Raw genomic sequence first — 26,657 nt, forward strand, 5'->3', positions numbered from 1 at the left:
TAATTTATTTGCGGTATTCTATTGGAATATACATATATTTTTTGCAGAAGAAAACTCGGGATGCAGGAGGCATAATGCCATCAATCCATCAGAAAACAAGGGCATTAATTATCCATGCTTAAGAATGGAAGACTTAAACATCAGACTAAATCTCTTCATGATATTCAGAGAAAAGAAAATAGATTTTAAGTATCTCAGTTTAATTTATGGCCCTTGTAGCCATGACCTCTGATACTTATAAATAAAACAAATATCATAACATTAATGCCTAGTACATTAATGTCCTTTAAACTAGGGAATGTATTGCATTTTATTATAACATTACAGATAAGGGTTTCATTGAAGGTGTACAATGTTAATATACCTATGTGGTCTAATGAGAACTGAAATTAACAGGTGATGATCCAGTTAATGATTTTTTTTATTAGTTTTAACATAGCATTTAGACACCAGGGATGGGATTGTGAACAGCCTTGAACTACTCAGACGTTTCTGATGTAATTAAAGACGCAATGCAATAAACAGTATTCAGTATTATTTACAATGGAGCTTTTATCCCGTGGACTAATGCAGTGTATATGGTTATATTTACACACGCAGAAGTTGGAATCCAAAAATTCATACAGTATTGTATTATAACGTTTTAGGAGTAAATAAAGGGGTAATGGGGCAAGTCGTGTTTATGTGTGAGAAGCACATGAATTGTAACACCGATAAGACAAATTTGTATCTATTGGTATAAAGCTATGCTTACATTATGGTTATATGTGCGCGCGCACACACACACACACACACACACACACACACACACACACACACACACACACACACACACACACACACACACACACACACACACACACACACACACACACACACAATGAAAACATACTTTATCTAAGTCACTTTCCTAAACAGCCACAGGGATTTGCAAACTGCTTTCTCTCCAGAGAACGTGACATAGCTATATGATGAAATATGCATTAGTACCCTGAGAAAGTGCCCACAACATATATTATAAAGGAAATATTGCCATTGACATTAACAACTTTCCAAAGGAAACATCAGAAATGTCGGATATATCACAATATACAGGTTGCATATTCCACGCAAAGGTGGCCATCAAGAAAACATGGCAGGAGCACTATACTCAAGTGAACACACAATACAGACCCAAAAAAAGATAAGGCTCAGTAGATGTGGTATAATAGATAAGTGGACATACCTTGTTATCAGACAACTATATTATCTCCCTATGAAACAGTAATAATACCATATGTGTGAGCATCTCAGAAAACCACAAACTTGTATGAGATACTGGCCACAATGATTGGCTCCAGAATCTTTGCAAAGTGTATAAAATGCCAGATACTGATAGTAAACAATGCCAATATTTACAGACACTCAATGATCCAATAGTACATGTCAAAGTCCACAAGTCCTCTAGGGCAAGCCAGCTTCATTGGTGTAGAGGGATGTAGTCCTACAAATGACCCCAAGCTTGGTTAGTTTATGTAGCCCTGGGTCTTGTACGAGCTGGCAGGGGATGGGAATGATGAGATCATGCTTGCAGCCACCACAAAATTTGTTCACTATTGAGTAATTAAAGAGGCAGTTAAAGGAGGAGAGATAATGACATCATGCTGGACTGAGTCAGGTGGTCCTTGTGGAGGTGGGCATTGGTTGAGATTGAAACCATGAATGACAATTAGATTAGGTCATTGGGTGGGCTGTGAGAGAGTATTTCATCTTTAGGAGGGGGCAGACCACACCTAAAAAGAGACCCATGCCTAATAGCTAACAATCATCCTCTGAATAGTGCCAGTACATAGGGCAATCCTATGTGAGCTTCAGTGACAGCTCCCAGGTCAGTCTCCTCCTGCATGCAGCATGGGGGAATGGGAAGGTTAAATACCTGCGTGACAGTAAATATCAAGTAGATGAGGGCTTAATGGAGACATATTTCCGGAAAAGTAAGCCCAACCCATGCAACCTCAAAGTATTTGTAAAATAAAAGACCTTGCAGAGGAATATGTATCTGATGCAGAATTTCACAACTTACCACCACACTGAGAGGTGAGTGAAGTTGCAGAAACCTGGACCTTGCAGGTATGTCTAAAGCATTGCAGATAGTTAGGGTGCAGTACAGTACAGTCATACATGGATGCACATATGGAAGTGATCTTTTATCACGCAATAATGATATGAATAATATCACCATGTGTGTACAGCACTGAGCAGTGTGCTGTGTGCAGTAATGTCTTACAGTAAGTCTATAGTGATTCATGTATGTTAATAATGGAATGGATATTTCAGCTATATCAATACACTGATATACTCCTGAATCATATCAGCTGCATACCTCAACCTCTTCACACATGAATTCTGGATAAAGCCTAAAGTAACGGGAGGATAAAGGCCCAAAAATAGGGACAGATTTTAAATATTACTCTTACAAGCTTAGAAAGTTGCTAGAATAAAATGATTTGTGTTAGCATGTATTTTCTGAAGGATATGAAGTCTGAAACTCAAATGTATGCCATTATTAAGTGAATCCAAACAAAACACCTATGGTAGCGATATTAAGTGTCTTCAGTCCTCACTAACTGGACAGAAAACCACAAATTTTATGAGTAACAGGCCAAAAATACAAGGCAAAAACATGGACAGTTGAGAGGCATGCAGCTACTACATTATACCTTATCGCATACTAATATAGTAGACATTGTCATGCTGATAAAATACAGTTATATGTGTATGGACATGGCTAAATAGTATTCATAGCTGTGGTTAACATATTGCCCAAGCATCCATGAATACTTGCTGCATACTTTTAGAAAAGTTTATGTGATTGCAAAACAATGCACATGTGCTACACAATATAATGACAGCAGTGGAATACAGAAGTAATATAAAATATGCTCCATGTGCATTGTGTTTGCCAGACAGTGTAGCAACCATGCGTGCGATGAATATCATAACATTAGAATATGATCTGGGTTGTCGTGTGTCTTTTTATTGCTTACAATTGGTTGTTATCAAGATGATTTAATAGCTGTTGGTGATGCATTTTTGTTAGAGATAGGTGTTAAAAGAATTTGGGGTTGTAATAATGTTAGCAAACTCAACGTAATTGTAGAAACGAATACCAAAAAAAATAAAAGAAATCCAGGCCACCTTATGAGGTAAATAGCAGTCTTTATAAAAAGTCCACAGTACAAAATCTTATAAGCGCTTTCGTCTACAAGCTAGACTTCTTCAGATAAGAAACATATTACAACTGCTACCCTTCCCTTATATAACATTTCCCCCATATAAATCAATTAACATTTAAAAGGAACTATTTTTAAAAAGGGAATTATTTTTAAAAATTGCACTTTCCATCAATTTAATGTCTCCGTGCATTTTCCCAAAACACAGCCCTACAAAACCATTTCTATAGAAAAAAACATACAACAATATTAAACTAAAAAAAATTTATAAATATATATATATGTACATAGTATTAAAATAAAACATATCTCATGTTATTACAACAGCAACTGAACTGAACAGAGTAAGAGGTAGGTGACATCACGGGGGGGAATGATAGAAATAAATGTATCAGACTGGAGGGCAATGTAAGGTGACAGATGACAGACAGACATCAGGGAGAGAGGTGTGTCCCAACAAAACACTAGGAAAAGGAAAGTCAAGAAATAGAGGGTGCACACTATCCCTACACTCAAACTTTCTTAACAGTGATGTTGACAGCACCCTATACAAACAAAACAACAAAAGAGAAGGTGTTGGTACCAATAATGCATGTAAGGTAACACTTCTTCAAGTAATGTCCACAAAACGAAGTAGGATAAACGAACAATCCTTTTACTCTATACAAACAACATGACAAAAGACAACTGCCAGTACTCAGTATAGTGCTACATGCTACTGTAACACACACATGTACCAGAATATACCTAGATACAGGTTTCCCAGGAGCACACCAGCACTAACAAGTTATACCTGTTACCATTCTTGTCGGCCCCAACACTTGGACCAGACAACAAAGGAGGGGGAGTATCAATATTAATCGCAGATTCCCACACATCCACATTGGTGGCAAAGTACCACATAGGTGTTAAGCCATTGAGTACAGAAGACGTAATTGGGGACCTGGGGAACAAACTTGATAGCAATCTGTCATTTGTCAACCACATGGCCAACGTGGATTGAAAGACATGTTATATAGTCCAGCTACTCATGAAGGGATTCACATGTACGGCAGGGGAGGTCATTGTGCCTCTTTACTCATCCATCATCAGGCCTATAATTGAGTACAATGCACCTTTTGGGATGTACCTAACCAGACACCTACAGCAACTGGTAAAGCCCAACAGTACCTCATCAAGAGGATCAAAGGGCTCAAACAGATGCCATATGCTGCCCAGTTAAAGAAAATCCAGCTGGACTCAGTGGCATACTGCCTGTTCAGAGGCAATCTGTGCCTGCCGTATACAGCCATGTCCAACCCAGAAGTAATGAACATGCTGCACCTCAGGAAATCAAAGTCCCATACAGCCACACGCTCAGGAGACCTGAACCTTAGCACTGACATAAATAGGACATGCTGGAGGGGCATATTCCTAACCCAGAGGCTCCCTTCACTCTGTAATGAACTCACAGTACAGGTTAGGCAGAGTCCCTCATTGACTCTCTTCCATAGGAATCTGGATGAGTGGATGGAGATCATAGTTGTACCCCGGGTATCACTTCTATGTCACTGTTAGACAGAGGCATGGTATACTAACCTCGGAAAAGGGCATAGCAGCATAAATTTTAATTGGGTGGCAAAAGACAAACACATTCTACTAGGCTTATCAATGCCCTAGGGCAAATAGCCTGGTATGAACCTATGAACCTATGTGTACTGCTATAGTACTTCTGCCATATGTTGCATGTGTGTGTGTTGTGGGGGATGCACAGGTAATGGCCAGATATTTCTGCACAGGCAACACATCTGAAACACTCTGGGTGTTCATCCCTACATATTGTATGTGTGTTGCCATCCAACCCTGTGATGTGGATACACATTACTCAGCCTGGATATACATATCCCAACAACACCACAAGCACAGTATACTACCTTGCTATGTATGCATGTAAATACACAGTTATTCACTAGTTAGGACTGTGATGCTATCCATGCAGCCCACTGGACCAGTGGAAGCCACAACACACACTGCTGGCCCCTTTACAAAAGCTTACCACAGACATCCCACATAGTGCATGTACTGTGCACACACATATCTAACCCAGACCGTATGCACACCACTTATTTGTCCTGTCCAGTGGACTACAGATACAGGCACATTGTATAACAATAGCAGGAGGCTACTGCAGCACAGGGCAGATTCACATGAAAGCAAGGCATCTGTGGTCAGCAGTGTTAAGATGCTTCACATTCACCAAATGCACAGATATTGGCAACATTGTTGCAGACAGTTTAGGTGCAGATACCCCCCCCACCATTCTCCTACACAAGTGGAATTAGTTATCACAGATGACTGTAACCTCCCTATCATCTCACATGTCCAGGTGAGGGCCACCCTCAACATTGCAGAACACATAGCATCACTGTTACAAAATGGTATCCCTGGATGTGTGATACGTTCACCCCTAGCAGACATAGCACCACATTACAGAATGATATTAATCCCTGGCCATACTACAGGATATGTACCTGAACAGTGCCATACATACACAGTGGTCCCACACCAATGAGGAGGAACCTCTACTGACCCTAGGAACTACTGCATCATATGCATAACTGGCCTTGTGTTCTAAGCTATGGAAGTTTTAAGTATGGACAACATGTACAGCAATATTACATATGTATATATTTCAGGACTATGTACACACAACCTATCCCATGGACATACCTATAGATAGTGAACTATGATACATTTGGAGGTGTCACAGTAAACACAGTATTAACCTGCTACTTTGCATTACCTGTGTTTGTGGCAGCTGTTGCTGTGTCAGTGGTGCTGCTTGCTGCTTGCTGTTTGCTGCTGCTGCTGCTGGTTTTGCTGCTGGCTGTCTTTATTTCTGTTATTTTCTCTCTCTGTCTCTCTCTCTCTTTCTCTGTTGGTTTTGTGCAATGAATGTATTGCATGTGTGGAGTGTGGGTACTGGATGCTTTTGTAGGTATCTGCATAGGTCCATGTGATGGCCTCTGCACCAATTGTAAGGCAGCATTTGCTAATTGCATGCAGCCAGTTGTGTACTGATTGCATGTCTCACTGTGATTTCAGGACAGTGCTATAAAAGGGTATGTGAGATAGGCGTTGCCCTTTCAGATTGTAAGGGCGTGGACCATGCTGGTATGCTGTTGACAGTGTTCTGTGAGTGTGAAGGTTAGTATGTCTCTCATGCTTCATGCTGTGTTGTAAATTCAGGTTGCTGCATTTCTCTCAACTGTTCCCTGTAGTGAGTGTGTATGCATACTGACACCTACAACTATATTTCATATGTATTGCTATATATATATATATATATATATATGTGTGTGTGTACATATACATACTTTCATATATGTACATTAGCTGACATTATTGGGTACAAGCTAACAATTAGCAGGGCTGTTTCTGTTAACACTACACTAGTATGGGAATCCAGTAATTGGGACAGTAAAAGTCTGCCTGACATGCTTTGGGTAGTACACATACTATATTGCCTTTATCTTCATTCCTACTATTACATGTTCCACTTCTTTTAGCACTATATTCCTGTATGAGAGTCATGGCTTACTGGTAGGTCATACAGACTAGTGTTACAATGGTGTTGTGGTAGGGTCTACTAGTATGCTTATATTTTGCTTTCAAATTGAGTACAGGGCCTATCAATCAAAGTGCTGGAGGCACCTTTAAGCAGTTAAAGGGGTTAGTAGGTCTCGCAGGAGTCAGGCTGTGTTGCAGATTCTGGTTGCTGCATTTATCTTCACTGTTTCCTGTAGTGAGTGTGTATGGATACTGACACCTACCACTATATTTCATATGTATTAATATATATATATATATATATATATATATATATATATATGTATGTATGTGTACATATACATACCTTCATATATGTACATTACCTTACATTAATATGTACAAGCTGACAATTAGCAGGGCTGTTTCTGTGAACACTAACGTAGTATGGGAATCCAGTAATTCAGGCATTAAAAATCTACCTGACATGCTTTGGGTAGTACACATCCTATATTGCCTTGATATTGATTCCTACTATTACATGTTATATTTATTTTAGCACTATGTTCTTGTATGAGAGTCATGGCTTAGTGGTTGGTCATACAGACTAGTGTTACCAGGTCTTGGGTTTGAGACTTACAGTAGGAATTTATTTTTCTTTCAAACTGAGTATAGGACCTGTCAATCAAAGTGCTGAAGGCACCTTTACGCAGTTAAAAGGTTTTTTAAGTCTCACAGGAGCCAGGCTGTGTTGTAGATTGTGGTTGCTGCATTTATTTTCACTGTTCCCTGTAGTGAGTGTGTGTGAATACTGACACCTACCACTATATTTCACATGTATTAATATATATATATATATATATATATATATATATATATATATATATATATATATATATATATATATATATATATATATATATGTACATGTTATATATATTTTAGCACTATGTTCTTGTATGAGAGTCATGGCTTAGTGGTAGGTCATACAGACTAGTGTTACCAAGGTCCTGGGTTAGAGACTGACAGTGGATATTTATTTTTCTTTCGAAATGAGTACAGGACCTGTCAATCAAAAGTGCCAAAGGCACTTTTAAGCATTTAAAACCAGGTCTGCGCTCGTTTGCGCGGAGCTCACGCATGCACACTGGCGGTGAGCTCCGCGCACACCCGTGCTATTTTCTTTGAAAGAAAAGAAAAAGGGGTGACAGGAAAGTGGAGAAAAAGGGGTCACAAAGAGGATAAGACAGTAGGGAAACAAGCTTGGAATTTGCAGGAAGGATGTAGGTGAGGCCCATAGCTGCCCATGTCTTTCTCAGCAACAGCTGTGCATTTGTATGCAATTTGGTGTGAAATTTGGAACCTTCCACCCCTGAGAGAGGTGTCAGGACAACATTAATACCTGTTGTACAGCCAATTGTAATTAACAGTTTCAATGTCCAGCGGACATGTGTGCAACATGGACAGCTATGTATGGGGTGTAATTTTTTTGTGGGTACAGAGTGCCCTTTTTTTATCAGGTGAGAGTGGTATGTCAGGTGAGGTAGTCGGTATAGCTGGGGAGGTAGGTTGGGTAGGTTAACAGAGAAGACAGACAAGACGCATACAGGGGCGGTGTATGACACATGTTGGGGGGTTACACAATTGACGGGGACGGAGGTTGGGATATCCAAGACACATGAGCCCACAGATGGCAACAGTGGAACTGATATCCCCACCCATAGGCAGTTGCCACTGTTCCTTCACAGTCCAGGACGGGGCTGTGCTGGGGGCTGTGCAGGTGGGACAACGGGCAAGCCCATAAGCTGTGCCACCTGGGCCTCAAGCTGGCGTAGGGGCCCAAGAACAGAGTCTTGGATCTCCCTTCGCACCACAGACCGGACACCTTGGAGGGTGATTGGACGTGCTCCTCCGGCCACGCTTGCAGAGGGGAGACGAGCCCCATCCCCTGCAGCGCTTCCACCCGAAGGTGGCACAGGGCCACCGGAGGAGGGTCCGGCCTGGGCACTAGTGCCAGGTGCAGTCGCCAGCTGAGGTGGGAGAGGTGGGTCCGCTGGGACCTGCCTTCCCAAACATTCTAGGTTTGTGTGTATGTTATGTTAGTTTGGGTTAGTGGCATATTATTCCATTCAAATTAGTTGTAACAGCATGCATTGGTATTCCCATTAAACAAACACCCAGATATTAACACCATTGAACAACGGGCATATTAATATCACATGCATTATTTGAACGGAAATACACAATCGAACAACATGCAGGGTTGATTAATGGCAACAGGCCATCAGGTTTGCAGGTTTGCAGGTATGACCAGGGCACATGCAACAACAGACATGCATATATTTTTGAAACAGGACAAATGTCCATGGTAAATGAAATGTTCACATACCAATATGTAGTGTTTTTTTTTAATTTGCAATTATAGGGTGGGGTGGAGAAAGAAAATGATGACACATTCATAAATTATACATTGATGTACATTTGTAATAGAAACACAATTAACTTGTGGGTGATAGTTTCCAAATGATTTTTACTTGACTGTCATGCTAGACCTGTTACAGATACATCACTATCCTAGTTATTTTGAATTTGATCAGATACATCATCCTGCTACACTTTGATGACAGGGCAGGGGACAACTATGGATGTTTAGTATGTCAGACAATCATTCATTCTATATGCAAATTGTTGACTGTGATCACCATATACAGATTTTGGCCTGAACATTCAAGAGTCAGACACACTGACATCAGTTTGGGATGTTAAGTTTTAATTCCCACATGCATTTAGTTCTGTAGAACCACACTGAAGCTTATATATTCAGGTGTTATTACTACTTTATTCATTGATACATGACCCTTTCTGTCACTCTCACACATCCTGAAATTTCACAGTTCAGGTTGGTACTTCTAGGCTTTGTTCACATATTAGACCTGTGGGGATTCCAACACTTTCCAGCAGCCTCACTTCTGTCATGATTCAGCATTTCAACAGGGGATATATCTCACATGTGATTACCTCAGATTCTGAAGCTGTACTCTTGAGACTACTGCAGGTTATACTACATTTAATTAATGGTGGGACATCTGTATTACAGCACTATTTATTTCTATCACTTATATTTCCAATTTCACTTGCATACTGATGAACTTGTTGCAGCCATACCTGCAGACTTTTACTTGCTGCTTGCACATTCTATTACTTTTAAGCAATACACTGCAGTGTTCTGCTACATGCTACACTATAATATATATTTACAACTACTAGGTGGGGTTACTAACCTGCATGGTGGCGCAGCCGCACCAGCCTGCGGTCATGTGTATGTCGATTCATAGACCGGACACCTGTAGCTGTAATACAAAACAAGTAATATTGGGATACACATCTCCATGGTATCAGCTAGTTGAATTCCTTACATACATAAGTAAAATGTAACTTACTCAGTAGTGGGGCGTTGGGCATATCCCGGGCCTCCTGGATCCATTGGGTCAACTGGTCTTGCTTACATCGCTTCAGGTCCGCATGGTGGTGACGGACCTGCTCACCAGTGCGTGGAATCCCAGTAGCACTAGTAAGATCATGAGCCAACTGGTCCCATGCCTCCACCCTGTACGCTCCCCATGAGACCTGGCCCTGAATGAGTTGGGCCTCATGATGGTGAACTAGGAGCCAGACCATGTATCTGGACTCCTCAATGCCCCACCGCTGTGCTCGAAAGCAACGTCCCTCCCCTACTCCACTCATTCTGCCTGCAGGTGTATTCTACAATCGTTTATGCTGTTTATTCCCGCCTATGGGGCTTATATATGCCGATTTTCCCACACATTTCTATGATTGTCCGATTAAGAATTGTATCTACTTCACAGAAACTGCTTTATCATGCTCCATTTTGGATTACATCCTATATATATGCTATTTCTGCATTTCTAAGTACTGCTGTCATGGCTTAGTGGTTTAGTACCTTGACTCTAGTGCATGGTATCCTGGGTTTGAATCTGACCACTGAATTTTAATTTTTATGACTGTCTAGAAATAACTTCAGGACCTGTCAATCAAACATGCCAAAAGCACTTTTAAGCACTTTAAAACCAGGTCTGCGCTCGTTTGCGTGGAGCTCACGCATGCGCACCGCCGGTTAGCTTGTGGGCGCATCACACAAACGGTGTGCGCTGAGTTACACCTTAATTGGCTAGTAACACACATGTTAAACTAAGCACAGCTAGTTGCACACAGTTTGAGCCTGTTAAACCAGTGCTTAGCTCTGAGCAAGCAATTTGCAGATTGTGAAACACTACTTAGCTACGGGCACTCTGTCTCACTGCAGTTTAGCTTTCAGTACATTTCTAACAATTTTTATTCTTGTATTACTTGGAAATATATGCTCCATTTCATTCCATTTTACAAAAGGAAATACTTTTACATTTGTACAATACTGTCAGGGGCCTTTTTAGTGCTTATTTACCAAAAAAAAAGGATGTTGCGTGGGCTTGAACCTTACCTGCCTACTCTCAAGCCGACAACTCTACCGCTCTGCTATTACTTCTTGGCTTACTTTGCATATTTAGTTCTTATATCCTTTTCCACTGATTGCTAACTGCAGTTGCGCTAGTAGCACACCCGCGCACACGAGTGCACACAGTAGCAAACATTTACGGGGTTTAAAAAAAATAAAACAGTTTTTATTTTCATTTTATAACATCTGTTCACTCTTTACATTGCTGGTCTGTGGGGGCCTGTGTTGTGTAGTGTGTTTATTCACATTTCCATGGCCTTTCTCGTGGCTGTTTACTTTCAGCCATTATAGAATTCCGGGGGCGTGTCAGCTTGCAGGGCTTAGCCAACGGACACGCCCCCTACTGTCTTACATGGTCCGTGTAAGAGTTACAGTGTGATTCAGCATGCCTCATGCACCTCATGCATATGCATGACATGCTGACATCACACCATTTAACTGCAGCCTCCGTGTAAGAGTTATAACTCTTACACGGAGGCTTCCTGAATCTTGCCCATTATGTATTCATACATATTTTTGGGTAGAAGTGTATGGCTCTTCTTAATATGTACAGTTGCTGTTGTAATAACATGAGATATGTTTTATTTTAATACTATGTACATATATATATATTTATACATTTTTTAGTTTAATATTGTTGTATGTTTTTTTCTATAGAAATGGTTTTGTAGGGCTGTGTTTTGGGAAAATGCACGGAGACATTAAATTGATGGAAAGTGCAATTTTTAAAAAGAATTTCCTTTTTAAAAAGAGTTCCCTTTTAAATGTTAATTGATTAATTTGGGGGAAATGTTATATAAGGGAAGGGTAGCAGTTGTAATATGTTTCTTATCTGAAGAAGTCTAGCTTGTAGACGAAAGCGCTTATAAGATTTTGTACTGTGGACTTTTTATAAAGACTGTTATTTACCTCATAAGGTGGCCTGGATTTCTTTTACATCTTTTGGTAGTTGTAATAATGTTACATATGCAGTAAGTACTGCAGAAAAATTAGAGATGTTCATCATACTGATCACTGCTGCAGTAGCCTTAGCTATATAGGTTATATCCTGCCAAAGATAAAACAGATGTCCAGCTTCCAACGCTTCAGGGCACCTTCCACTTGCTCAAACCATTAGTCAGCTTGAGCTGAGCTGCCTAAAAAGACAGGTTTGAGTGCCAAGCCCTTTAGAGCTTTCCTGCTGCTTTCCTCTGTGGACTTTTGAGGATCGGCAGTCAACTTTTGCTGTTCCATTGCTAGGCATTTAAGTTCCTTTTGGAGAAAAAACTTCAAAATTTAAAAATTTAGTGTTTAAATGTAATTTCCTGGTTAGCAAAATAATTTTTCTTCTAGGAGTTTGTGTTTTAATGGACTGTCTTGAGACTAAGCTGCACTTTTAAATGAGAGTGTACTTTCTTTCAGTTAAAAAGTTGTTAAAACAGTCTAAACTATTTTTTTCTTTGGAAAAATGTGTTCATTTTACTTTTGGGACTGATAAAGTTATTAAAGTGCTTTTTACTGGAGTTTTATTAGGAAAAACTGACTTTTCATAACTCTAGATTTTTACTGGCTTGTGCAGTTTTTTTTTTCCCTGGGAAGGAGTAACCATTTTCAGCTTGACAGACTACCAGTCCCACAGTCAGTCCTTCTTCCATCCACAAAATGATTGAGTTAAGCAAACAGCCTTTGCCACCACAGCAGGCTAGCAATTTGTCTCAGCCACAGCTGGGTGACTTTGTTGTGACCAAAGCTGGTTCCCCAGACTGCACATCTTTTATTCGATTCATCTGGTATAGCACCCGCAGCCACTATGAGCCTTTGGTTAGCCACATCTTATGTTGGTTTTATTGTTACTTATTTATTTGACATTTGTTGATGGGAAAATCTGACTTGGAATGAAGCCAATTTTCAGTGGAGGCCTGGGGAGAAATGCTCCAGATGCATGTCTTTGTAACATGGGAGGAAACCTGCCAAAGCAAAGGACAGTTTAACAAGTCAGAATAACTATTTAAGGGACCATTCCCACTCTCCCTTCTTGGCAGCTCCTTTTCCCTTCAAGAAAGTCCAAATCTCCACTTTGCTCTTTGGTATTAGGTAGTTTCAGACAAATGGGTTCCGAAGATTATTCTTCAAGGTTACAGGTAGCAGTGGGAGGAAATTCCTCCTTTTCAGGGAGTAATTCCTCATCCACCAGACAAGGCTCCTGTTCTTCCTGTTTCCCTTCAACATATGTTGCCTAAGGGAGTAATAGATCCAGTTCCTCCTTAATTTGGTAAAGCTTTTTATTCAGGTATGTTTTTGGTTGCAAAGAAAGAAAATGCCTTGAGACCAGTTCTGGATGTCTATTACCTAAACCAAGTTGTGATAGTGCCCAAGTTCAAAATGTTGTCTTTTCACAGTCTGTTACCTCTTCTTCCTCATTTAAGTTTTCTGGCAATGCTAGATTTAAAAGACTCTTATCATCCCATCCATACCTCTCAACTGTTGAGATTTTCACAGAATTCACTAAATAACGCAAGGCATTTGAGTTCCAGATTTAACATCCTTCAGAAAATGCATGGTGACAGAAGACCTTTTATTCTAGCAACTTTCTAAGTTTATAACAGCAATATTTAACATTTTTGTCTATTTTTGTGGCTTTGTCCTCCCATTTTTTTTGGCTTTGTCCAGATTTTCTGTGCTAAGAAGTTGAGAGCTGTGATCCTATCCCTATTCATCCATATTTCAGGAGGTTCTTAAGGTTGTGTGCATCTGAATCACATTATTAGTTCTCTGCCCTTTGGACTATCCACTGCACCAAGAGTGTTCACAATATGTCTAGCTCCAGTTGTAGCTTATTGCAGACTACAGGGTATCCACATTTTTCCATATGTGGATGAGTTGTTTATCTTTGCAGATACTTTTTGACAGTGTTAGGAGTCTGTCTCTTGGCTGAGAAATCTCTTATACAAGATGGGATTTCAGGAGATCATTCTAAAGTCTTTTTTGACTCCAACAACAGGATTATGTTCCTGTGGTGTCTGCTAGACATCTCGGTTCAAAGACCTTTTCTTCTGCAGGAAAAAAAAATGGATCTATATTTAGATATATTTTTGTGTTTTCCCACTCAGACTTCAGTCTCTGTAAGGGACTGTAGTTCTGATGAAGTCCAGAGTTATGAGGACAAAAGTGCTAAATTAATAAAATCTTTACACTCATCAATGAATCTTTTTTTGTGAGTGCATGGCTATTTACTTCAAATTTGGAGTTTTTTCTGTAGCAATGTGAACCCTGTGTTGTGATGCACTGGGTGTCACTAAGTAGAATATTTGGCATTGTCAGCAGGATATGTGTTTCTGTTTTGCAGATATATGTAATTTATATATTGAACTGTGTGTGTGTGTGTGTGTGTGTGTGTGTGTGTGTGTGTGTGTGTGTGTGTGTGTGTGTGTGTGTGTGTGTGTGTGTGCGTGCATGTGTACAAGCATATGTAGGCACCATGAAATGGTCAGCACTTTAGCAGGTATTGATTTACACATTCAACACCCTTAAGTAACTGAAGTCAGAATTACTTCATTAAAACATTGCCTTATTTCTTTAAACTGGAGCTTCATATAAAATTTATTTTCTGTCAGATGATTCAAAAAGTTGCTAGCTTATATTATTTGCTTATATAATTCAAAGTTATTAACAGCCTCTGCCCTCCGACATTCAGTGTTCCAGCCACCCCCCATATATTAGTTTTGCTTAAAAGCAGTGAATGATTCAAATTAGCACACATCTTTCCATGTTTACCATTATCTCATTGCTAATAAATCTTCTCAGAATTCCTATATAAAGTCAACAAAACCTTAATTTTACAGGCCTTCACACTCTTGTTATGAGTCCTTCAGGCAAATGCATCTCTATTCATTCAAAGATATTTTCATAGGTCTGCAAGCACTGTCATACACTCTAATTCAACTTCTAGTAAGGTAACTTTCCTTCAGTAATTCTTTTCTTTTCAGCCTATACCAGAGCAAGCTAGTAGGTATCTTAGCCCCCACATGGCATGCACCCCTCTTCTCAGCTCAAAACATGGGTTATGAGTGAAGGTAAATTCAAGTGCAGGGATGACATCAGAATTACCATAGTGTGACCAAGTCTGATGGGCAGCAATGTATGCAAAAGGCTGAAATGTCCAATAATGAGGAAAATAGCCAGTCAAAGAGGCAGTAATGGAGGGTATTGAATGCCCTTTTGATAAGTAAAGATTCCCTTTTGATGGTAGAATACCATTTGTCTGCAGCCAACAACTTGTGTACTTGGCTACATCAAAGAAGGTAACACATTTCTAACAATCTTTGATAATATGGTCCGACAGTCAACATCAAAAGTATCCACATGGAAAGTGAAATACTACAGTTGCGTATAACTACATAGGGTTTGCTTAAAAAGCTATTTTCAAAAAACAACATATGTACCTTTATTCATCTCTTAAATTAAGAAACTTGGTCTTAGTCACATCTGTAAGATGCCTAACCAGGAATGCAAAATGTGGTATAAACTGGAGTAAGTAACAGATTCCGGAGGATACAACTTTGGGTATTAGTCATGGGTTGAAATCAGCCTTAAATCACACTTTTCCACTTCTGTTTTAACAAGGTCTATGCCATAATGTTCCCGAGATTCAGGGCATCTTCTAAGTCACTGGGGTATTTGTACACTATCTGTCTGTCTGTCTGTCCATCCAACCTCCCTATCAGAGTACATTACTGCATGTAACATTCCTGGTTGTATATAATTACCTCATCTATGGTCATAGGAGCATCTAAGGCAACTGTTGAGATGTCATAGGCGAACTAAAAAAAAAAACAAACAGGAGAGCTGTGCACTGGAAAATTCCATTCATCATGAGTTAGGCCATCTTATATTTCCCCCTGTGTGTGTGAGAGAGAGAGAGAGAGAGAGAGAGAGACTGACTGTACAATGCCTGTCTAGTATGGCATTATCACAGGGGTTGGGCAGGTGTACAACTGCACATAAACTTATAAATGTGGAACAGTGAGAACAGAAAAAATACTTTGTCCACACAGTCTGCGTACTTAATAGCCATATGGCCCGCTTAACCAACAGTGAATTGACCTTGTCTCAGGAGCTGGCTTCTCACTGTGTCTACTGCAGTGTATCTTTGTTCTGTTTACCGTTCATAATACCTACAGCTCGTTATACTTTCATAACATGTGTTACAGCTAACTCAACTAAGTGACTCATCTATTAATAACAGGCAGCATAGGAAAGGACAAGCAATACAAAATAACTGAAATGACACTATGAATGTTAATCAAGGATGGACTGTAACAGATATATTAAAAATCATTGCCATACCACTCAGCTGTTCAGATTTTCACAGAATGTCCAGGTTTTAACCTCATGTTTTTCATCTGTTCCTCATAAATGTTGTGGTTTTCTGTGAAATCACTGAGGATTAAAGTCACTAAATAATGGCATACATTTGAGTTTCAGACTTGAGATCCTTCAGAAAATGCATGAAAACACAAATCTTGTTGGCCTACCAGTCTTCTATGTTTATAAGAGCAATATTTAAAGTTTGTCCCGATATTTGGTCCTTTGTCCCCATTATTTTAGGCTTTGTCTAGATTTCTTGCATTAATTGTTTGAGAGATGTTATCATTGTATTTAATATATGCTTACATATTTCATAATAATAAGATACATGCTATGACACTAAGTGATGGGGCATAGTGCAAAATGACATGATGAGAAAAAGGAAAACATACTGTCAAAGTCTGTGATGCCAGTCAACTGTCACATATTTTCAAGAAAATACCAGATTTTTTTTATTAAACTACAGGGTGCTTCAAAATCTCAAGTGACCTCTTTAAACATGACTCTTTTTTAGCCCTGTTCCTTTTGTGTGGCTTGCCAACACACTGTCTTTGCATCACCACTCTGCACTGCCAGCATTGTAGCTTAACAGTCACGGAACAGCAGAGATTATAAGATGTGCAATCCATAAATCCAGCTGCAAGTATTATTAAAGTAAAGCAAAGGAAATTTTTACTTCAGTCGTAACAACTCTACTCATTTACAGGAAAGGAGAAAGTGCCAAAGGGGATTAATAAGTTTAAAAGGCAGCCAATGACTAGATCATATAAATGACCAGTTAGACAAAGCAGAATAGAACTTCACAGGTAAAGAGTTTGCAGAAGTAAAACAAGCAATAAGCAAAAAAAAATGATGTCGATAACATTTTTTCAGGTTCTGTGATGTATTCTGTTCTGCCATGCAAACACGGATTTTGATTCTATGTGAGTGAGTGTGTATATGTGTGTGTGTGTGTGTGTGTGTGTGTGTGTGTGTGTGTGTGTGTGTGTGTGTGTGTGTGTGTGTGTGTGTGTGTGATATGTTTATGAATCTTTATGGTAACATTTATTTCCTTGGAACTTATCAATAATCTTAAGTTATAAATGCATTTGTAAGTGATATGTGAGCATTTTTTATTTTTATACTAGTTTTCTAGTTGGTAAAAGTTTATTAAATTTTAATTTTTTATGAAAAATGCATTTTATTTTCATCTGTTTAATGTTAGTCAGATGTGAACATAAATAAAACGTTTATTTTAGTTATATTTTGCAATATTTTGTCATTTTCATTGTTTTACACTTTTATAATTTTGTTTCTGAGTGATGGCATCCCACAATAATATTGGAAGTGGTGGATGTTATGCTACATATATGCACAATTTGACTTTCAGACAAATGTCCCTATTTTTTTATGAGGCTTTGACCAGCATTTTGATGTCTACAAGTTAAAAAGTACAGCATCCATATGTAATACACTATACTGTAAATACTGCTACCTCCATATTTCCATGTGCAAATTAATATTTCCCAAACTAACTGATTTAAACCACAGTACAACATTATGTGAAACCAAGAAGCTTTTGAAAAAAAAGTCATTGACACATACAGTATGAATTGTGCAACTGTTACCATTTTTTAAGATGTGAACGCCATTTATAGTGTTAATTCTGCACAGAAGCACAGCTCTTCTTCTTTATGCAACTATTCCAATGAACAAGTACTCCCAAAGGAATTCTTTCACATCATGTGAAAGCTCAGTTGTGTGATTAAGAAATGTTTGTTTAGAATGTATTTTTTTGCAACATTTAAAAGTTGTTTGTGAAAATGACCTTGTACTTTATTTGTTTCTTGGTTGTAATCTTGGGATGAGCCTGAAAATGAACCCCTTGGATCTGCGCTCAGCCCCAGTCATTATATGTGCAGAAAGATATAACACTTGTTTTTTTTTTTTACATTATATTGTATAGGAATTGGTAGAAAGACTGTGAAAGTACTATTTTCATAGTAAATAATTGTTATTCATATCTTTTGAATAGCATTTGCTGTTCATATTTGGTTACATTCATCTGGTGTATGCTTTTAATGTGATTTTTCAGGAATTTAAGGTATGTAGGCTGCTAGAGGCATGATATTTCACAGTTTCCAAGATGAATAAAAAGAATGCTTGGTAACTTTCATGATGCTTAAATGCACCCATTCAGACACACACACACACACACACACACACACACACACACACACACACACACACACACACACACACACACACACACAAGTGTACTAGTACAATACTGCAATCCACTGAAATAATTGGAAAAAACCACAGAAGATGATGGACTATATGGGATATGCAGTGTAATAAATACATTATTTGGTACTATGGTGCATGTGAACTCATTTTCTGATAAATAGCTGCATAAAACCCAGACCAGTAATCAAGGGAGCCCGCAGGATTTTTTGCAGGGGAATGCAAACCCAGAGCCCCACCCACATAGCTCACCCCGCCCCCTGCCAACACAGCCCCGCCCAAGTCCACCCACCCCAAGCCCCGCCCACACAGCCATTCCAGTGTCCCATTACTTGGCTATTTCTCCCCATTTACTGTAGACACTGTTCAAATCTGTGTGCATACTGTTTTATGCTTTAGTTCTACAATGATTACAGGCAGTTGGATTTAATTTACAACTTTTATTTCAAACATTATAGCCCAAACACTGAGACATTTACTAAACCTAAACAAAGCAATAGTCTTACAATGAAAACAGACTTGGCATTAAAGCTTCTCTACTTTTGAAACTCACATTCAATGAAACAGCATTGAAACCCACATTCAAAGAAAATGCATCTGGCCAGTGGCAGGTTATTTACCTTTGAACTGTTTTCAAGCAATAGGCTCCTTGCACACCATTAGGGCCATGCAAAAGTTATTTGATTTACCTGATTGTATTAATTATAATATATAATTGAATTATATCCCTTGTATTATACAGCAACACTTGAGTGTCTCTGCTGAAGTAAAAGTAATCTGAATAATTCCACATTAAAGATATCTGAAACTAATGAAGATGTTGTTGCTAGAAAACAACTGTATATTTCAGTGTTTCATCTACAAATTCAGTGCCTGCTGCCGTCAAAGAATAAATTGCCTATGTTAAATTAAAAATGGTAAGCTGGTATATTGCAATAGAAAATGGATGACAAGCTGAAAAACAGGTTCATAGTTATTAGGCATCTCATCCAAAGGAGGACATCCTGAGGACTGCAGCATACAAATGTATATGCTGTAGGAATAGAACCTCAAGCCTTTACATTAAGATGCAAGTATTCTACTTGTGGTGCTACTAACATAGCTTTAAAACTTTATACCACAATAGAGATACCATTTGCTAAACAAAACAGTTGCACATTGTAAATAGACTTGGCATGAGCAGCAGTGAACTTAGCTTCCCTTAAAACTCACAGTTCCTTGAAAATGCACTTGAAAATTCCACCTGCTAACTCTAACTTGGGCATTTCACTTTCTCTCACAAACATACCACACCCCTCAAGGCCTCAACCTTAGTGCAAGAAATCTGGACAAAGCCTAAAATAAATAGGGACAGATTATAAATATGGCTCTCAGAAACTTAGAAAATTGCAAGAGTAACAGGATTTGTTAGCATGCATTTTTCTAAAATGACATGACATCTAAAACTGAAATGTCTCATTTAGCAACTTCAATCCTTTTTAGGAGGAATATGGGGCAAAAATCTGGACAGCTGAGGGGTATGTTACTTCCCTCTTATACACACACCAAATAATTCTGGTCAGACTTGAATTAGTTCTGGGAAGGTTGCACTGAATGGCACCGTGCTTGAGCTGAAGTGGGTGAAATCCTGGTAGCCATTGATAACTGATCTGCAGCTCAGCAATGTGGAGCATTAAAGCATTTTTAGCAGAGCATTGTTTCATCACTACCTATTGTGTTTGCACATAAGCTGTAGTTATTTTAAACACTTGCCTTTTTTGATTACTACAGAGTACATTTACCCACCAGAGCTATTGTGTTTTGACTTCAGTGTGGAGCTAGTTGTTGCAGGGCTTGGCTTTTAAGTAAGGTAGCAATGCTTATTTACCATATACCATTAAAGCCACCCAACTACAAGTGTACTAACACACAGACACTGCTATAAGACACTGGTCTGCAATAAAATGTAATGAGCTTCTGAAAATACTGTAATCCTGTCCTTTTATTACAATGAATATAAAATACTTTGAAATAAGGTAAAAAAGCTCATAATCTTCGACCGACAAAACTACTTTTCCACACTTCAAAACAATAATAAAATCAAACCCTCAGAAATTTTGGAAAGGTATCTCTACTCTACTTAACCCCAGCAAACCAGATACCCCTACCCCAGACCCAAACGCTCCTGACCAAGACTTGGCTACCCAATTTAACTCTTTTCATTGAATCCATTTCCAAATTAACGTCATCTTTCTCTAACACCACTACATTCTCCAAAACTGCCTTACCATCCCCAACCATCTCTCTACCCTACTCTGCTACTACTTCCTCATTCCCATCTACTAACTCCCATCCCTCCACTCCTCCTTCTCCTACTACTTCAGCTTCATCTGCCCCTAATTCTCCCTCTTCACACTCCTTTTTCTCATTTAAACCTATACCCACTTCTACTATAAAGAAACTCCTTATGAAACTGAAGCCATGCACCAATGCTCCTGATAACATCCCTTCTTACTTTCTTAGCAAAGCTGCTGAAGCAATCGCTTACCCTATTAGCATTTTAATCAACCACTCTATCCAAGAATGTATAGTACCCCAAGTCTGGAAAAGGGCCTTTATCATACCTCTACATAAAGGTGGCAACAACAACAATGTTACTAATTTCCGCCCCATCGCTATTCTGTCCCCCATCTCTAAACTCCTAGAAAAGTGTATCCAACTACAACTCCTTCTACATCTCTTAGATAATCACCTACTAACTCCCACACAACATGGATTCAGACCACATCATAGCACTATGACCGCCCTCCTCTCCTTCCTTGAAACTGTAAATAAAGCCTGCGACTCTGGCCAAATTGTTTCTACCCTACTACTCGACCTCTCTAAGGCCTTTGACACTCTCTCACAGCCTGCTACTAACTAAACTTTACCTATCTCCCTCCTCCTTGAACTGGTTCTCCAGCTACTTATCTAACAGATCTCAAGCAGTCAAATGGAAAAAGGCCACCTCCTAATTTCTAAATACTCCTACTGGGGTACCCCAGGGCTCTATACTGGGTCCCCTTCTCTTCAATATATTTATAAATGATTTCCATAACTCTATCCCATTCTCAGACATCATCCAATATGCCGATGATTCTGCTATTATCTGCGCTGCCACTTCTATCCCCTCACTCCTAAAACTGACTCGAGATGCTTTTACAACAACTGAGCAATGGATGAAAAGGAATCACCTAGCACTCAATGCCTCTAAAACCAAATTAATGTTATTCACCCCCTCTAAGGCATCTTCTTTCAATATAAACACATTCCACATCTCTAGACAAAATAATCTACCCCTGGAACTGGTGTCCGAGACCAAGTTACTTGGGGTCCAAATTGATAACCAGCTCAAATTCAACTCCCACCTACAGTTAAATATCAAGAAAACCCAACAAAAACTAGATTTGCTTTACCGACAAAATCATTACCTTACACTTGCTACCAAAATCACCCTCTCTACCTCATTTCTTATCCCCTCCCTCTTCTATGGAGCTCCACTCCTAACTAATCTACAGACCTCTCTAAAAACACAACTTTCCTCTTGCTACAACAAACTTGCCAAGTTCGCTGCCAACCACAAGTCCTCCACCCACCACTGTTCCACTCTCCAAAAACTAAAATGGCTAGAGCTACCCAGTTATCTCACATATACTCAACTAAATCTTGCACATAAGCTCATTTTCAACCCCTCCCTTTGTCCCTCCCTTTCATCAGCCTTTAAAATGCACCTTCCTGCTGGAGTATTAAGGTCCAACAATCAAAATCTATTAGAAGTATATAAACCAACTCATCCCCCAGGCAAAAATCTTCTGTCTTATGGCCTTGCATGCCTTTGGAACTCCCTACCACCTTCCATTCGCACCACCCACAACCATTTTATATTTAAAAGATCTCTTCATTCACATCTAGTATCCCAATGGGAATGCTCTTGCTCCCACCCACATAACTAACACTTGCAAACTCCATCTTCTTTCTTCCTCTGTTTCCTCCTGCAACTTTCCTAATTACCCACCCTAACTCATACATATTATTATTCCTACAATAATCGGAAAGAATATACTAGGCCACACTTCCCAAGTATTGCTTCCCTAATACATTATTGCTTCTCAGTACTTTTGTGCATTGCTTCCTAATATGTTATTATTCCTCAGTATTGTCATGAAATGCTTCCAAATATGTTATTTCTCAGTGCTTTTGTGCTAAATTTCCCTTTAGTCTGTATTACCTATTAATTTCATCACTAGATTGTACTCACTCTAGTTTTTGTTGTATTATTTGCAAATTGTTATTTCTTGTATGATTAACTTCTGTGTAATTGTATAATTTGTATATCTATTAATAACCTACTTGGTTTTGGAGCTTTTCTCCCAGGACTCAATTGAAAATGGGTTCATTTGGCCCAATGGACTATCCTGGCAAACCAACTGCAAATAAATAAATAAAATACTGTCATATGCATTTCAATACCCAAGGCTTATACATTATCTAGTCATGTAAATATTCTCTGCATGGCAACAACGAAAAGGCTTTCAATGCTGGTAATTCTTTAACAATATACTTACTAAAGCTTACTTGCATCTTACAATGTCCGACAAGCTTACTAAAGCTTACTTGCATCTTACAATCTCCGACAAGCTTACCTGATGTTCATTAAACCATGGCTACTTAAACAGAGCAACAGGGCACTGTGACAGCATACAGTTCCTAAATAAGAGGCATAAATCAACAGTACAAAAATCTGATAGAAAACCAAAACATTTTGCAAAATCAAGGACAGATGAAAAGCCACGGTCGTATTTGTGATGTACTTTGGATGGGGGAATACTCTGCACACTTACACTGCATAACTGCTCCTTGCCTTCCATGGACACATCCATAGCCACTACAATGGGGAGTGGGGTGCAATAAGTATGTCACAATTTGAAATGTCTCTGGCTGACAGTGATGGATCTGACACTCATACCTCTCAACTTCAGAGCAAGAAATCTGGACAAAGCCATACATAGAACTAGAAGTGGGACACAAGCCCAAAAATAAGGCCAATTTTTTAAATATTGTTCTTATAACTTAAATAGAACAGGTAGATCTTGCATTAGTACAAAATTTCTGAAGGGTATGAAATCTGAAACTCAAATGTCTGCCATTATTTTCTAACTTCAGTCTTTAATGACTTGCCACTAATTTGCCAGAAAACCACAATTTTATGAAAAACGGACCAAAATGTGATGCAAAAATACCTGCCAAAAAAGGGACACCTTTTTAATATTAACTTGAAGCAGCTAACAAAGAGCATCCACATGCATTTCTGAAATAAAGGTAATCTATAAGTGATCATTACAGTTATATATAATTGTAAACCCTCCACATTTTCTTCCAAATTTTGGAGGAGGGATTATTAGGGGAGAGCAACATTTTGAGCCAGAATTGGGGACAATTGAGATGTTTGGATATTCCTAATCTACAAAGTGATTTGCACGTACCTCTCAACCTCTTAATGCAGGAAATCTGAACAAGGCCAAATATATTGGGGAGTATACAAACACTACTAAAAATTGCTCTTGTATAAACTTAAAGACAGTCTTGCATTAGCATGCATTTTTCTGAAGGTTATGACATCTGAAACTCAATGTCTGTCATTTAATGGCTTCATTCCTAAATGATTTGTTAGAAAACCACAAATTTGAGGAACAAACCAAAAATAAGCAGCGAATATATATTCATTCTGCAAAGATATGGACAACTAAGAGGTATAGTTCAACCAGGGCTGTCTGAATTTGCTACCCCCCCCCTCACAAAATCATGGTCAAATGGAGCCTCCCCCCTGCAGCCATTCCAATGTCCCATTCCTTGGTTATTTTGCCCCATTTATCATAAACACTAATGTGCATACCGCTTTACTTCTGCGATGATTTAGGATTTCATTTGAAAGTTTTATTTTGCATTTTACAGCACAGACCCTAACACATATCTATTAAAGCAATGCAGTCTCACAATGAAAATAGACTAACATTAAAACTTCTCTGCTCTTGAAACTCACATGCATTGAAACAGCACTGAAACCCACTTTCAGAGAAAATACATTTTGCCAATGGCAAATATTAACTCTGGGCTGTCTTCAAAATCATAGGCCCCTCGAACATAACATACACGTGCTCTTTGATACACCTTCCTAACTGTATTACATTATATTCCTAGTACAATACAGTACAGTTGTTAGAGGGCATTTTAAATTTATTGTTTTGAACATTTTTCCAGTATACAATGAAACAAAAGCATCCACCAATGACAAAACTGCCCAATTCAGAGCATTTCCATCATAAAAGTCTACTCAAGTCCACCAGTATCAGTAAAAATATACACAATCTCTGAAGTAGTAAACTCCACATTGAAAAATTTGTAACTAATAAAGAGGTTGCTCCTAGCAAACACTTTATATGTCATTGTTTAATCTACAAAAAGTGCCTGTTACCCTTGAAGAATAAATTGCTTTTGTTGCATGCAATAAAAAAATGAAAAGCTAGTAATACCGCAATAGGGAATGGATAGCAAACTGTCAGGTTCATAGTTACTAGGTATCTTTGCCAAAAAGACTGCAGCATCCACCCCCTTTACAACACAATACAGCATCAGCAATGCATTTACCTACTGTGGGAGTAGAACCCACAGCCTTCAGCATCTAAAGCAAGTACACTATCTGTTGTGCTATTAACAATGCAAGCAGACTAAACATAAGCAGCACTAAACTTTTGCTCCCCTGCAGCTCTCAGCTCCTTGTAAAATCTACTCGACACTCAGCTGTATCTCTGAACTTTTCAGCACAAGAAATCTTGAAAAAGCCAAAATTTATTGGGGTGGGGGGATACAAAAGGCCAAAAACCAGGGACACATTTTAAACATTGCTTGTATAATGTTTGAAAGTTGCTAGAATAAAATGCTGCGTTACCACCATACATTTCACTGCCACGTCTTGAACCCAGGGGACCCTGTGCAAAACAGTCAGAGCAACATACCACTACGCCAAATCAACTGTTTTGTAAAGAGGAAGACTGAAACTTAAATAGCTACCATTTAGTGAATTCAGTTCTCACCATAGCACAGCTGTCAACCTCTTAGCACAAAATACCTGAACAAAGCCAACAATGGGTGACTACAACCACCAAACATTCAGTGAATTCAGTTCTCACCATAGCTCTCAACCTCTTAGCAAATAACACCCGGACAAAGCCAGTAATGGGAGAATATAGCCCCAAACATATTCAGTGAAATCAGTTCTTACCATAGCTCTCAACATTAGCAAAAACCTGGATGAAGCCAATAAATACCTAAACAAAGCCAATACTGGGTGAATACAGCCCCCAAACATATTCAGTGAATTCAGTTCTTACCATAACTCTCAACCCTAGCAAAAAACCTGGACGAAGCCAATAATGGGGGGAATACAGTCCCAAACACAAGGATGCATTTCAAATATCCATCTTGTACACTTAGAAAATTGCTAGAATAAGCTAGAATAAAAGCTTTTGTTACCATGCACTTTCTGAAGAATATGAAGTCTGATATTGAAGTGTGTCCATTTTTTTTAACTTTTGTTAACCAGGAAAGTCTGACTTTGAAAAAAAAAAAGCTAATTTTTAGCAGAGGCACAGGGAGAAAAACTCCAGACAGCCAAGAATAAAACCAGAGAACATGTAGCTGTCAGGCAACAAGGACACAAATGCAGAAACCACAGATTTTGAGGAACAGAAAAAGTATGAGGGAAAATCCTGCAACATTTTTACAGATGGTGGTGGGTAGGGAATTCAGGCTCTTGC

Source organism: Protopterus annectens, chromosome 1.part0 (genome assembly GCF_019279795.1).
Source record: "Protopterus annectens isolate FY-2018-M chromosome 1.part0, PAN1.0, whole genome shotgun sequence".
Taxonomy (NCBI): Eukaryota; Metazoa; Chordata; order Ceratodontiformes; family Protopteridae; genus Protopterus; species Protopterus annectens.